This window comes from Cornus florida, unplaced genomic scaffold (assembly GCF_030987335.1).
Source record: "Cornus florida cultivar Cherokee Brave unplaced genomic scaffold, ASM3098733v1 CherokeeBrave_3.0.0_Hap2_Chr11, whole genome shotgun sequence".
Taxonomy (NCBI): domain Eukaryota; kingdom Viridiplantae; phylum Streptophyta; class Magnoliopsida; order Cornales; family Cornaceae; genus Cornus; species Cornus florida.
In genome coordinates this window covers 22,534,792-22,549,472 of record NW_026775581.1, presented here as the reverse complement: position 1 = coordinate 22,549,472, position 14,681 = coordinate 22,534,792, and positions in this window count along the sequence as shown.

Genomic DNA, 14,681 nt, shown 5'->3' with positions numbered 1-14,681 from the left:
TATTATTGAGGGTAATGCTTTATTGGTGATCATCCACTTTTACCACACACAGCTTAGACTCCACATTGGTTTATTCTCTTATGTAAGAGGAGGAGAGGGAGAGAGTGGTTGATTAGAATGAGGGAGTGAGAGGAGTCTTTGACTAGCTTTAACTATGATCCTTATTTATGTAATCTCAGAAATTATGGAAACCTTGTACTCCACCGTATCAATGTTAGATTCTAGTTACTTGATAAATACCCTTTGTCCCTTGGACTAAAATCCTCTCTCGCGAAATAGTGTCATGTCCCTTTCAGTTAGTTAGATCAATACTCCACAAAAATGTTGTGATGTTCAGTCTATATCACAATAATTTCGTAACGTACATCACTAATGGGAGGAGTTTTTGATCCTTATCCCTTGTGGTAGAATAAACTGCAGTAACCATAAGGTGCACTTCATTTTGTAACTCAAGTGAAATTGATTTACTTTTCTTAATATTTATATGGATGGTGACTGAATTAAAAAAAGAGCTTTTTATCAATAGTGCTGTAAAAAAATTATGTTTGAGGTTGCTGTTGGAATATAAAAAAAACACTTTATCAAAAGAGCTGTCAAAAATTACTGTCAGTAAAAAGTATGTTAGGTGTTTGGTAACACATCACAATAAGTACTTTTTATAATTAAAATATTTTTAAATTTATTTAGTAACAATTTTTTTTAAACACTTCTATTCCTAATTTTACAATAATATCCTTTAATATGATATTACCAAATTTAATAATAACAACCTTATTAAGAAAAGGGTGTAATTGTCTTTATAAAAAATAAAAATAACAATAAAAAAAGTTATTCAAAATATTCAACTTCTATCTGAAATGCAGTATTCTAACTTTATTCAAACGATATACTAAACTAAATTCCCAAATAGCCTCAATGTATAGAAGAGCCTTCCATTTAGTTCCATAAGGCTGGGACAAATGGGGCCATGTATTTCAGCTAATTAATCAAGAAGCCAGGTCCTTTTGCTGTGAAACTCCAACCCTACAATTTAATTGTACTCCAATAAGCAACATCAACCCCATTGATATCGGTTTCAAAACAAAATATTTGAGAAAGGGTGGTCTTGAAAAACAACTAATAAACAAAAAATTAATAAAATTAATAGATATTTTTATTGAAATTTATTCATACTTCCATTTAGATTTTTTTTCTTTTTCTTCAATGAATCTTTTGACTTCAATTATTATCATGGTAAGGGAGTGGTCATTGAATTTTCATGCCATATAACATATAACTTATGATTAGTCATGCCACATAATATATCTCTGATCACACATATGAAATTCCCCTTACTTATAAGACTACCTTTTGTAATCTCTTCAATTTGTTGTCCACATATTGAAAAGAAACTGTTAGACTGTTGTGAGTTAAAAAAAAAAAAAAACAAAACATTATCCTTAATATTTGATTATGATAAAGGAAGTTGTCTTATGTTTTTCATCTAATAATTAAGATTTTGGAGGAAACCAAAACTTCAAGAAGAAGATGGGTTGTGTTTTAGTGTTTTTGTTAGTCTTCACCCAAACAGCCTCAAGTAGAAGACAAACTAATGGAAGTATTTGCTTAATGATTAATAGATACACGAACAACATTAAATTGGATTTGGGAGAGTGTTTGATATTTAGGGCTATTTCAATTACTATATGTTAGGGAATGGTGGTGTTATCCCAAAAGTATACTTATCATTTTAGCATATAAACCTATCAACTCTTGCCACTTTTCAAGATCAACTATAAGCATAAAACATTCACAACAAAGAAACTTAAATGCAATTTTGTTTTATCATTATAATACGTGTGTGTATATACATTTATGATGATATTATTCTTTTTATGCAATCAAAGTAAATACTGTAATAAGACGTTGATGATGAAATTGTCACTCATATATTCCAAATCCAAAATTTTGAGCATGTTGGAAATGGATCTCCGTCTAGTGATGTATTTTTTGTTTTTTGCTTTTGGGTTCCAGCATTGTAGTGTATACATGTATAACACTTTAAATTAAGGGGACAACATAATTGTTTCAAGATTAAAAGTCGAGAATTTAAATAATTGCACATCATTGTAATATGTTACAATCAATATCATTATCTCAAAACTCTAAATAAGAAAAAAGATAAAATATCCGACTCTAGTGGTCCCCACACCTCATACCTTTTAAAATAATAGTGTTAGAACTTGCTTAAAGAATATGATTCCGTGCCAAATACCCATGAAAGGAGTTAGTCGCTCTCACAAAGCCATCATCACTAATACAATTGTGGCCGGTCAACTTTAATTATTGTGGAAGAATGAGAGCCACATGATAAAAATACCATGTTGGGAATGTTGCCAAGAGACTTTCTAGTGATTGTATTTGCTAAGCTAAAGTTTTGTGTTAGGGGGGAGGCAACTTGTTAGGCACAGTGATAATTGAGTAGAGAGGCACTTGACAAAGGGATATTAGACTGGTTAGGCCTAAGAAATTGAAAGCTTAAATACTTGACGAAGAGCAGTTTGTACATATTGATAACACTTGCATCCACTCTTCTGCATTGTCCACTGTGGCTGTTCTTTGACGCAATTCCAGTTCATACCTACCTTCTCCCTCTCTCTACAAATATAGGGCAAACGAAAAGAGCTCAGGCCAAGTGGCATATTATCTTTCCTTTTTTTTTTTTTTTTAGAATTAAACTTGCTTTCACTTTGAATTCCGAATGATTTGCAAACTTTGACTCGTTTCAAGTTTAGACTTATCTTTGGTGAATTTCATATTTAAAGGGAGTATCCAAATATCTCAAACTTTGAAATGTTGATATTTCGATATTCAAATAGAAAAAAGATTGTTATTTGATATGATCTTTTGTAGGAGTTCATTTTCGTAACACAATAAAATACATATAAATGGTGATATTATACACAAATCTGAGTAATCTAGACAACATAATAGAATTCGAGGTGGACTGAGAGAGGTGAAAGTACAGGCAAACTCGAGAGAGAGGCTGAAGATGACTGTGTATATTAGTACATCATTGACTCCCTTAATGAAGGTGTATGGAGAAAGCATGAGAAGTTATTTCCTCATCCCTTTTTTGCTCTACCTTCCACTTGGCCTTGGATCACCTCCTTATATAGGCCAAGTGAGAAGTTGGGGGATGTCACATGATAACACATGTGAGCCCATTAACATTATAAAATAGTGTTAATTAAGATGAGTAAAAAATGTAATGACCCGGTTATTTTCCTTCCTTTCCTTTTTCTTCATTTTCACGGATTAATTATTTTTCGTTGATATTTTTCTCTTGCGTAACCTTACTCTTCATGTTCAGAGTTGATTTTTGACTCCACATGTTTTCATTCTAGTTAGTTTCCTTGAAATGCATAGCTTTACTTTTAGAGAAAAGCTCGCTGGTTGTTTCTTTTTTACCGAAGGGGCGTAGATGAAGAGATTCTTCTAAAACATTTTCGTTTCTTAGGGTATTTTTCATAAATATCTTTTGAAGATATTTTGATTTGGGTTTTAATGCAAGATATTTTCAGTTGGGTCACTTGCGTAGTTATCCTTTTGTGTAGGGGCCTTTGTGTAATTAATGAAAGTTAATTGCAAAGTGTCTCCTTGGGGCTTGGATCTTTGTACAAGATTCATTTTCTCAATTCGTCGAGTCGTATACTCTTAGAATTGTCTTCCGGTCGATTTCCCCAGTTTTAGGGTTTTTGACCATAGTTGTCGCCGAACTTGTTTGGGACATATCTCTCTGCACGGGAGTTGGTTTTCGATGTCGTTTCTTCTGTTATTCATTTTTTGTCATGACGGTTCTTTTTTCGTTCACAGTGTTTTACAGTTTGAGCACGTCTGCGCAAATTTTACTTTTTCAGGCCGAGCGGGACCCGTTCAGGTCACTTTTTAGGTTTTCTATAAATAGGGGAAAAAAGACAAAAGATTTGTCTCTCCTCCATGGCCGGCAGCCATAGGCTGCCACCTTACTTATCTTCTTTTGAAGCCTTTCCCCTTGGATTTTTTCGGTGATGTCTCAGGCTTTAATGTCGGCCTTGACAAGGCCTTCGATTCTAACCAACTGGAATCTCATTTTGACCATTTTTCGAGTTCAGGTTTAAAGTCAAGTATGGATTTAGGTGTTACCTCTTGAAGGTTTATTGCTTCCCTTGTTGTCCCCGACAAAACCCAAAAGTGGCGTCGCATTCGGAAGGGTTTCACTTTGGTGGGATTTAATATTTCATCTCAAATTGAGGTAGGGGTTGTTGTATGTTTATTTTATAAGTGTTTAGGTGTTTTTGGATCTTAATATATATTGTTTACATGCTTACTAAACCATAGTCTTGTGTATAGATTGAAAATCTGTCAAAGGACTTAGGGTTTAGTGATTTAATAGCATGTTTGGGGTATATATATGTATAGCTTGCCAAAGTATAGTTTACATATATATTGTATAGCTAAATTCATGATTTAGAGGCATGCTTAGCTTATATATATATAATGTGTAGAGATATTATGTATTTAGTGGCTTAAGGAATTATAATATATATGCATTGTATAGCTTATTTGATAATTTAAAGCATTGAGAGCATGTATATCTTACCGTAGGTAAATTGTTTCATTTACTAAATTATTTGATTTTAGAGACTTTCCATGTTGGGATGGTCATCTCTTGAAATATAGTACATTTGGTTACCTTGTGAGCATGTTACTAGACTTATGTAGAATTAGTACTTGTGGCCTCTTAAAATGGTAATTGAACTTAGCATGATATATGATATCATTGTTTTACAAAGCTTGTTTAAATATATGCATAGGTATAAAGCTTGTTTAGAATATTACAATTAATTACTTTGAAAGCTAGTTACTAAATTGTAGCTTATTTAGTATTTGTGGGTTAGGATGGTAATTTGGCTCAGTTGTTGTAAAATATTCTTATTTTGTGTATAAATTGCATATTGAGGGCTTGACATGTCATACGCCATTTAGACTTAAATTCTAGGACATGATTTGTGTGGATTCAACCTTACTTGTGCATGGAAGATGGTTTTTATACATTATTTGATTTTGTATAAGTTTGGTCTAACTTATTGATTTTGCATAAGTTTTGAACTTACTGATTTTGGAAGGCTTGTAAGGACAATATATATGTGATGGCTAGAGTTTGGCTTTAGTACGGAGACAAAAGTTTCCTAAGTCATGTAAAGTGCGCAATAGGTAGTACCTTGTGGGTCGTAATTGCCCAGAATAACTTACACGCGCACACTAGGTAATACCTTTTGGGTCGTAATTACCCAGAATAACTTGCTTGGTCTGTGACCACGTATCCTAGTCTTTCAACTATTTGATTTCGCATTAAATTCCAAGTAGTTAATCATAGATTACTTGTAGCTTGTGAATTGGTGTTTGCCTTGCATATTTAAATCTCATTTAGTATACTTAAACTTTTATACTTGCTTCGTTTATGTAAACCTCATTTTGTATGCTTGAACTTGTACACTTGTTCCATGTGTTTAAAATTACATTTAATATACTTGTGAATATATACTTATGGTTATATATATGTATATTGTATTCTGTTCAATATTGTTTAGTGTACTTAGGGACATATATTTGCTTATATTGAATATTTAGTTTCATATTGTTTAGTGTACCTAGTATGTATACTTGTACATTGATGATGTAGCTTAGAATTAGCCTAGTATACTTGTACTGTGTATACTCGCCTTATGTGTATTTTATATAGTTTAGTATACTTGATTTACGAGTATCTCCATGTTAATCGCATACTTGTGTAAGTATGTATGCTTAGATATTGCTTATCTGGTGTAACATGACTTAGTATACTTGTAAGTATATGTTTATTTATCGTGTATCGTGTTTCAACAATGTTTTGTATACTTGAGCATGTATGCTTGCATGTTGTAGTTTATTGCAATTGCATGAGTAGTTTGAGATGATCCCTTAGTTCACCTTGGAACATAGACGTTAGGAGGAATGATCCTTTGTGATGATCTATGTTGAACTTGCATGGCATTTGAAACTTTAGGGTATGCGCATGCATTTTTTCCTACGAGTAACTTGTTTACTCACCCTAAGTTGTTGGGTTATTTTCAGGTACAGATACCTTGGTTTGGGATGCACAACATCCCTAGGTACAGATACCTTGATGTATTTTAATGAGCATGCAAGTGTTAACATGCATCGTTTTGCCTTTTCAAGTTGTAATGCATAGTTAGGTTAAAAACGTTATTTTTACCTTGAAACTTGTAACGTGTACCTAAGTACACTTTTTAGCATTTATTTCATGTATATGACATGAGGCTGAGGGCCAAAACATATTTGAATTACATCTATATTAAAAAATGTAGAATTTGCCTTAAATGAGAATAATATGAAAATCAATGGTTTTAGCATGTCATTTTTGCATCGGAGTTTGCATTGTGTATGAAATTTATTATTTAATATTCATTTAATATGTATGAGGTGTGCCCAAGGGCTAAACCCCATTTTGTTTTCATTTTTGCATTTTGGTTTCATATATTGCATTTTTAGGCAATAATAGAAAAATGCGAGGTTTTAGTGGTTTATTTTCAAATCAGGTGGCGTAAAGTGTGCACGAGCACATTCACTGGGACTCATTTAATATACATGAAGTTTGGCCAAGGGCAAATGGTCTTTTGATTGCATTTAGGTCCGGTTGTTGCATGTTTTGCCCTTAAAGGGCATTTTTCACGCATTGGGGGTTCGGATAGGTCATATTTTGCATCAGTGATATTTTTAAGCCGTGGATCATTGTAGCGCATCCTAATAGGTAAGTTACGTCTGCGTGCATGATCATTTTTAGGAAAAACCCTTTCCTTGTTGAAATGAGCTTTTTATGAACTCATTTCACATTTTTCTTGCATAATTTGGTTTAGGGGCATTTTGGGATTTTTCCTTTGAGAAATAAATTCTGGCCTTGACAGAGTCACTTGGAAAATGTGATTTTAGGGGGTGTTTCTTTACGGAGTTTTTCCGAAAAATGTCATCTTGGTCATGAAAACCCCGCATCGTTTCCATTTTTCTGATTTTTTATTATTTTAGTTCACAATCAGGTTTTTTGAATCGGTTCAGAGGGGCCAAACCGGTTCAAGGTGCACTTTTGGGTCCAACATGGACGTTCTGGCCATGTTGAACCGGTTCAGGAGTGCTGAACGGGTTCAAGTTCTCTATAACTTTTTCTTCAAGTTCTGTCTTGGCCTTCCAACTTTGAACTGTCGTAACTTTTTCGTTTTAACTCTGAATTAGTCCATTCTTGAGTCTAAAGGAACCGCGGTAAGTAAGCTTTCCAATTGCACCAATTTTAGTTTCATATTTTACTCCTAACTCGAGATATCCTCATTTTAATGAGTGTGTCAGAATTTGGTTCGAACCGGGATAGGGTTATTTTGGGTTTTCTCTTCTTTTGCCCTTAGGACTTCTTGTGAAGTTACCAAATGATGTTTTTGGGTATTTTTGATCTCATTTAACTTGTTGTAAGTTAAATTCACTCCACTTAGGGTAAAATAACCCCTTGGTCCTTCTTTTATAGGGTTCTGATACCCTTGTCTCCGTTTTGCTTCCGTTGAGTCTTGGGACTCTTCAGAAAGTAACGCTTGTGTTTTAGGGATGACGTACATCTCCAGAAACTTGTTTATGTTTAAGTTTCGCAGTTTGGATCCGTTTCAGGTCATCACAGGACACACTGGGTTTGTAAAAATTCAGGGTTGTCACAGGTAGGGCTGCAACTCTGGTGGGTTTAAGGTATAACTTGAGCCCAACCCATCATATAAAATGTTAAACCCAAGCCCAACCCTAACCCTAACCCTATTATCAACCTTAACTACTCAACCCGAACCCAACCCAACCTTCTACTTTTAAATTCGAGCTTGCAACTCAAGCTTATATTCTAGATTAAAACTTCGAGTTATTTCGGATTACTCATATGACTAATCTTTATATCAAAAATTTAATATGATCTTGGATTAGATTTAGATTAAATTACTCTTAAACAAGAAGAAGTTTAAAGACTTTTTGTAAAATTTTAATAAATTACAACAAAATTTTAGAAAATTAATTATCTTGAATTCTAACATACAATAAGTTAAGATTTAACAAAAAAAAAAAGTTGAAAAGAAAAAAAAGTAATCATAGTTTAAATTTTATATATAATGTATTTAAAAGTAAAAATATATATGAAAATAATATTAGAATTCAGGTTCGGGTTGGCTCAGGTTGCTAGCACTTCAACCCAAGTCCAACCCTAATTAAATTCGGGTTGAGATTTTTCAATCCAAGCCCAATCCTAATTGTAAAAATTACTGCCCAAGCCCGTGAAAAATTGGGCTGGGCTCGGGTTGGATTCGGGTTACCCAACCCAAGTTGCACCCTTAGTTACAGGTGGTATCAAAGTATCTGGGTTTGAAAACCTTAAGGCTATGCTTGGTAGGGTGGGTTTGAAGAGGAAGGATAATATTAGTTATAAGAGAAAAGGGAAGAAAAGGGAAGGGAAGGATAATTTTAACCCCCTGTTGTGTTTGGTTGATTAATGAAGGAAAAGAAAGGGAAGGGTAATAATCATGTTTGGGAAAAGAAATGAAAAGAAAGGGAAGGAAATTATTTTAATAAATGGACTATTATACCCTTTTATATTTTAATAAATATAGATATATATATATATATATATATATATATATATATATTGTCTCCTCCTATACCAGGCTATGATGGGCCAAAAGAAAAGACAAAAAAAAAAAAATAATAGGGCAAATCATTTCAACCTCCCTAATCTTGCCTATATATATATATATATATATATACATAGACTATCTACTCCTATACCAGGCCATGATGGGCCAAAAGAAAAGACCAAAAAAAAAAAAAAGAAAAAGAAAAAAGAGGGCAAATCATTTCAGCCTCCCGAATCTCCCCTCTATCTCTAATCTCGTTCTCAACTTTGAACTTGCTCTCTCTCTCTACAAGAATCAGAAGTTCAAAACCCATTTCTTTCAGTTTATCTATCTGTCTGCAAGAATCAAAAATCAAAACCCATATCTTTCAGTTTCCATCGCCGCTGTTTTAGTTCGGGCTCACCGTTTGCAAGCTTCAACCGTCGGCCCGCCGTATCTCACTCTCTCTGCAACTGCTAACCTGTATGTATATGTAATCTTGAGGGCAAATTAGGCATCACAGATAATAAATCAACCCTCCCCTTCACTTTCCTTCCTTTTCCTCCCAATTTTAGGAGGATAAGAAAAACACTGTTCAGGCCTTGTGTTAACCCTCTAAACCCTTCCCTTTCCTTCCAACAATTTTTGCCAAACACAAATTTTTAATCCCCCTCCATCACCTTCCCTTTCCTTTCCTCCCTTTTCCATTGCACCAAACTGACCCTAAGACAATGGGTTTTGGGTGCATATCATGTTTATGTTGCCATGCTCTATGTGTTTAGTTGCTTCTTGATAACATGTTGGATGTGATCGCATGTTTACATACTTATGTGGATGTATGTTTAGAAGTTTGCTTTAACGGCCTTAGCGTATTGTATGTGCTTGTTTGCCTGAGTATGTTGTATATACATGTCGGTCTTAGCATGTTGTATGTGTTTGTCTACCTTAGCATACTATATATGTTTGTCGGCTTCAGTACATAGTATATGCTTATATGCCTTAGCATGTTATTTTACATTTGTTTGCTTAGCATGTTGGATATGCTTATTTTCTTTAGCGTATTGTATGTGCTTGTTATTCTTAGCATGACTATATAATGCATACACTGACATGCCATATATGATTCTTTATTACTTGTGTAAGTAGGTAGTCCATTGCCATGTTGCTTGGTAACTGTTTATTTTTTTGTCTTGTTTTGACATTACATGTTGTCCCAGCTTGGTTAGTTGAGATTGATGCTAGGGCATTGTTTCTTGGAGTCTGCCGCATCCCTTTGGATACATTCTTGTCTTGCGGAGTTTTCTCCTTGGGTAGGGGAAATTCATTTCTGTAAGGTCCTCACGACGGGAACCTCCTTCTCTGTTTTGTTGGGTAGGGCGTTTCGAGACTTTGGTTTGACGGTTGATGCGAGTAAGGCTCATGTGAGCGTAGAGTTGTAGTCCTTGTCTGGTGGAATGAGACGTGGGCCAAGTAGGCACCATTCCATTTCCTTTCTTTCATGACTTCAAGACGTGGTCGGAGAGAGTAGGAGGTGTTGGTATCATTTTTTGGGGTTTCGTGGTGACCTTGATGTGATGACGTCATTGGGATCTTGTTTCTAGCGTCATGGGATGATGAGTTGGGGTTGACTCGAGTCCTTCCTTAGGGATTGGGAGGTTTGTTTTCGTGAGCCTCAATGGCAGGGTCCTTGTGTCTCTTTTTCTTAGAGTGATGGTTAGGGATTTGATAGGTACGTTGACGTAGGATCTCTTCTTGTGTAGCCTTGGACAGCTCTTATAAGCTAAGGTTGATGGTGTGTTAGAATTTCGATAAGATCTTGTAGAGTTCCCATCGAACTCATCAGTTTCTTGAGAGGTGTTCTCTTGTTGATGTCTTATAATGACTAGTGTTGGACCTATTCATTACATCATTGTTTGTTTTGTGTGGCATTAGGATTCCACCTTGGGTTTAAGCCAGTCTTGGGAAAGACTTGTAGTCTCTTTGTTTCAGGGACCTTAGTGTTCATTTTGAATGATGTTTCATTTCCTCGCGGTGAGGGATTGGACTCATCCGGGGTTTTGAGATTCGCTTTCTGTGAGATTGTCATTTTGAGAGACGTTTCGTCCCTTCTTGCTTTTGATTTTCTGGGATTGTTATTTTTGTAGTCACTCTTGCATGTTTATATGCCTTACTGTTTTGAGCATGCCTTAAAAACATGTTTAGGGGATGTGACTATTTGGTAGTTGTGTGATGATATAAATGATATGTTTCCATATACTATATCTGTTTTACCATGCTAGCGTCATAGGTGATGTATAGCGTATCTCTATTGCTTGACCCCTATGTAATAGGTATCATATTTGACTGCCCTTGTACACTATGTGTTTAGTTATGTGGTGCGTGGATTTTCATTTACGTTTAGTATACTTGTGCCTAGTATGCTTGTGCGTTGTATACTTCATTTCGTTTTGGTTTAGTATACTTGAGCTTGTATACTTGTATGCCATGGATTTACTACTTAGTATACTTATGAATGTATACTTGTATATATATGTATATATTGCGTTTCCGTTTCAATATTGCTTAGTATACTTGTGAGTGTATACTTGTATATATATATGTGTGTGTGTGTGTGTTTTATAACTAATTGCTTTATTTAGTTCATTTTTTTTTTATCATTCCTGTACTGTACTTGAGGTTGTATGACCTTGGTTGTCGGGATTGTGTGTGTGAGCTTAATCCAGTGTCTTGATTCCTAGGCGTAGCCTTGTAGTAGGTCAGCTTTAGGATGACGTGGAGGTTCTTGGGTGGATTATCTTGTTAGGAGTCATTGTGGCTAGGGTGATGGTGATGTTGTTTGATTTTGTAAAGTCCGTTCCATTGGCTTGAGGGCATAGACTCATCAGGCTTTGGATTCGTGACTGGTGTGGTTGACAACGGTGTTTTGAGACTTGGGGTTGTCAGTTTTTCTAATATTGAGGACTTAAGGCCTTAAGCGTGGCAGTGCCTATGACATTGTTGTCAGAGTATTGGGATTGGCCAGAATGGCCCGATCGGACATCTTTGGACCATATCTCAACCCTCACAAAATGCCTGATTTCAGTGGTGCTTTTAGTAATGACCATTTTGACATTGATGTCATTTGTATCGATAAGTTTCATGAGTAAACTCATTGGGGGCAGGTGACGAATTAAGGCCTTATACTATCATGCTACCGTATAAGTTGTGTGTGGTGGGCGAGTGCTAGTTGTCGTCGATGCTGCCTTGTATTACCTAGCTAGTAATGTGAGTGTGGGAGAGCACTTGATGTTGTCGATGCTACCGTACCTTGAGTACGTTGTACGCGGGTTCTAGCCGCTATTCGTGCTGCCATGTTGCTTCTGGTTGTGTTCATTGTTCCGGCGTGTTGTTGCCTTGGTCTCCTTTGGGTGGTTGACATTGGGTTGTGATAAGTGCTCAAATGTGATACATTTTAGCACCTAAGTTAGGGTATTTTAGTCCATTCATCTATCTTACTTTCATGTCTTAGTACTTATTTGTGTTTTGCCTATTTCAGGTCAATAAAGTTCAAACTGGCTAATAAGAGCCATTTAGCTCATTTTTGAAGCTAAGGAGTAAAGTTGGAAAGAAGCCAAGAAAATTTCATCAGAGGAGCTTCGAGCGATCGAAGGGAATCCCGATCGATCGAAGATGGCTACAATTGATCGAAATGAGGCGGTGCTAGCTCAGCAAAGTGGATAGCCTAGAAGATATTTTTGATGACACGTCAGCTTCGATCGATCGAAGTGACTGCTAGTAGTGAGCTGTTTAATTCCCGAGCACGCCGGACTCTACCTAACTTGTGTAGCTGCGAATTTCCTCCAATCATAGGCTATATTGCTGACTTGGTGACTACTCAAAGAGGCTTGTAATAGATACATTGAATCATATTGTAAAAATATCAGATAGTTTTCCTTACAAAATATAGAAAAAGTTTTTCTCTCTAGAACTAGGGTTTTAGGAAGAAAGCAATGAAGAAGATGATGATGCCAACCTCCAAGCTAGCCTTTGAGGGTTTCATGAGCACTACAATGAGTGGCTAAATCCTTTTCTTGGGGCTAAAGATAGCCCCTAGGCTTGCTTCCTAAACCTAACTTTTGTGTATTTTTTGGGATTTTAATTGTAATAGATGTTTTGACCATGAATAAATATAGATCTTGTAATTTTAACATGATTTGTATGGATTAATGCTTTCAATTTATTATTTAATTCTATCCACATGTCTCTATATGCTAGAATGAATATTCATGTGTTATTCTCTAGATTTAATGAAATTGATACATGTCTATGTGTGTTGATGTTGTTAATCTAGTGATGGCCAAGGTATGATGCTTAATTGATTACTCTTGTAATTTATTTGATGGTTCATATTTATTTCTTGATGGATTGTGCCACATGCTTAGTTAAATTAACTTAATTTTCATGTCGTTAGCTTAGTTGTTGTAACGACCCGGTCATTTGCCTTCCTTTCCTTTTTCCTGAAATTTTACGAATGAATTTTTTTCGTTTAATTTTCTTTTCTGAGCTCTGTTTTGTGTCGCTTAGTGTCATCTCGAGTGCTCAGAATTGGTTCCTGAGACTATTTTTCGTGAATTGACAACTTCCTTTAAGGACTGAGTCATTTTCACATTTTTCGTTTTTCGACACTATGCGCTATTTCGTCCTTTTCCCTATTCTGTCTTATCTCCGTTTGTCAGTTTTTGGCACAACCTCACTTCTCATGCTCGGAGTTGTTTTTTGATTCACGTGCCTTTATCTTGAGTGGTTTCCTTGAAATACGTATCTTTACTTTTGCAAGAAAGTACTCTGGTTGCTCCCGGTGTCCACAGGGGCATAGATGCACAATTCTTCAAAATCTTTTTCATTTCTTGGGGTGTTTTTCGTAAATATTTTTTGAAAATATTTTATTTCAGGGGCATCTAAGAAAATATCTTTTGGAAGATATTTTCATTCTGGGCCATAAGTGCAGTTTTCACTTTTTGGAGGGGCCATTGTGCAATTAATGAAAGTTATTGCAAAATGTCTTGTTTTGAGCCTGGATCCTCGTACGGGATTCATTTTCATATTTCATCGAGTTGTGTACTCTTGGAATTTCCTCCTGGTCGATGTTTTCCAATTTCAGGGTTTCTGGCCTCGGTTTTCGCCAAACTGTTTTGGGCATAACATTCTGCTCGGGACTCAGTTTTTGACGCCGTTTCTTCCGGTGTTCATATTTTATCATTTTGAATCTTTTTTGTTCGCAGAGTTTTGCCATTTGAGCACGTCTTCTCAAATTTTACTTTTTCGGACCTGGCGGGCCCGTTCGGGACACTTTTTGAGATTTTTATAAAAGGGGGGTGAGATATTTCATTTTTCATCTTCTCCCCTCTTCATACACGACCTGGAGCTCCCATGGCAGCCCAAGGGGTGCTTCCATCTTCTCTCTCCTCTTTTGGTTCACTTTTCCTTGATGGAAAGTGTTCGGCCTTAACGTTTGTTGTTCCCCTCGCCGTGCTCTACCTTTCCCCCTTATTAGAATTCAGTTGTTTGGTTTTTTGTAGTTCTGAATTGAGTGTCTTTATCTGAGATTTCTATTGATTGCACTTCACAGCAAGTCTTTCACATTCCTCAAGTATTTCTTCTATTTCTGAGTCACTGTCTTCTTCAACTTTTGATATAGCTTGTGAGGTTTCAAGAGTAGCCATGAACAAGCACTCATCTTCTTGTGGTTCTTCAATTTTGTCTTCTTCAGGTGTAGAGTCCCAATCAGAAATAAAGGCCTTCTTTCCAAAATTTCTTTTAAAGTTTCCTCCCTCATTCTTTCTCTGGTGTTTCCTTTTGGAAGATGGACAATTCGAGACATAATGACCTGCCTTACCACAACCATAACAGGTTAGGTTTTGAGACTGGTTTTTCTTCTTAAACCTGAACTTCTTGAATTTCTTTAACAAATAGGCCACTTCATCTTCTTCTAGA